Below are 1942 nucleotides of genomic sequence, written 5' to 3' on the forward strand. Positions count from 1 at the left end.
GTTTACGCAGAGCAAGCTAGTTCGTCACCGAGCCAGATGCAATCGAGGGTTGATCCGGCCGCCAAAGAGCAAGCTCATTCGTCACCGAGCCAGATGCAATTGAGGAGGGTTGATCCGTCCGCCAAAGAGCAAGCTCATTCGTTACCGAGCTAGATGCAATGGAGGAAGGCTCATCGTTTGCGCAGAAAATCTCGCTCCGCCAAAGAGCAACTCATCCGTCACCGAGCCAGATCCAACCGATGAGGGTTGATCGTTTGCGTAGAAATTCTCGCTTCGTCAAAGGGTAAGCTCGTCCATCGCGAGTTAGATCAATCGAGGAAAGTTCATTGTTTGCGTAGAAAATCTCGCTCCACCAAAGAGCAAGCTCCTCCGTCTCCGAGCCAGATCCAACCAAGAAAGTTTGATCATTTATGCTCTGTCAAAGGACAAGCTCCTCTGTCACAGAGCCAGACCCAGCTCAGGAAGGTTGATCATTTGCACATAAATCTCATGGTCGGGCTGGAAGGAGAACATTCCTACCGTCCCAGCGACAACCATGAGAATGCCCGCCATTTTTTCCTGCCATTCTCAACGGTGATGTATATGTAGCTTAATTTTTGTTCCCAAACATAACTTCACCTCCTTTTTTTTCGTTCGGACCTTGTTCCTATTTATAGCATGTTAATTTTGTTCTCCAAAATATCATGGTCAGGTTGGAAGGAAATATTACTAAACTTAAGCCATCCATCGCCGAGCCAGATCGAGGATTGGAAATCTCATGGCAGTGTGACTGCAGGTAAATCCCATGATCAGCTTGGGAGGGAACGGTCCTAGTGGCAACCACGTGTCCATTGCCTGATCCTCTCCTTCTCGACAGCGAACGTACGTATGGTGATTTTTTTTTAGCATCTTAAATTTACCGCATGTTTTGTTTCGACCCCGGTCCTATTTCTGTCATTTTATTTTATATTTTTCCACCACAGATTCACATTAGTTTTTTTTCCTGTGATGATGGTCCTACTTTTATACATTATATTAATTTCATTTTGGCTATTCATTATTACTTGCTTATCTTTACCATTAAATCCTAACATTAAATGAGAGTTGGGGATTAGACGCATGCACGTCGCCCACCGCCTTCCCTGGACCCACTCCCCTTCCCATGGACGACACTGGACCCCCGGACCCCTCTCCTTAGGGACGACACTGGTAGGGGCAAGTTGGGGATTGTACGTTTGTACGCCGCCTCCCCTAGATGACCCCTCCCCAGGGACGACGCTGTTAGGGGCAAGCCGAGGATTGTACGTTTGTACGCCGCCTCCCCTATATCCCCCCTCCCCTGAGACCGCCCTAGCAGGGGGGGGGGGCAAGCTGGGGCCATTGGCTCTCCCCCACCGCCTCCCCCATTCACGAATGCATCTAACACTGAAACATGTGCACATACATCCATATCCAAACAAATCCGAGACAACTAATTTTCGGGGCAGATGAAGCACACGTCACATCCCCCGCACCGGTTTCCCTTAGAGACCCGCCTTTACAGGCCCACCAAATAAAATCACGTTTCCCATGGCAAGCCACAAAACACCTACCAAAAAATAAAAAAAACCCTAAGATCCTACACTAGTTTACGTGTGGGCAGATACAAGAACACGCGCAGGATCTCGTTTCGGCAAGCACTCATTTACACAATCGCGTTAGCATGGGCAGGCGAGCAAATCACGGGATATTCCCATCCATCCGTCCGTCGCAACGCACGGGCAATTAGTTGAAATAGTTTTTTTTTTACGTACGTTGCAAACAAAAAACATTTGTGACAGTAGTATCTCCAAAGTTTTTACCTTATACCGGAGGGGCAGGGCTGGGATTTACCCAGAGGATTTTGGCGCCAAGATTGATGCTCCTGTCCGGTCAGCTCACATCCCATCCTATCTCATCTCATCTCATCAAAACCAGCAGTAAA

Source organism: Triticum aestivum, chromosome 1B, assembly GCF_018294505.1.
Source record: "Triticum aestivum cultivar Chinese Spring chromosome 1B, IWGSC CS RefSeq v2.1, whole genome shotgun sequence".
NCBI classification, from domain to species: domain Eukaryota; kingdom Viridiplantae; phylum Streptophyta; class Magnoliopsida; order Poales; family Poaceae; genus Triticum; species Triticum aestivum.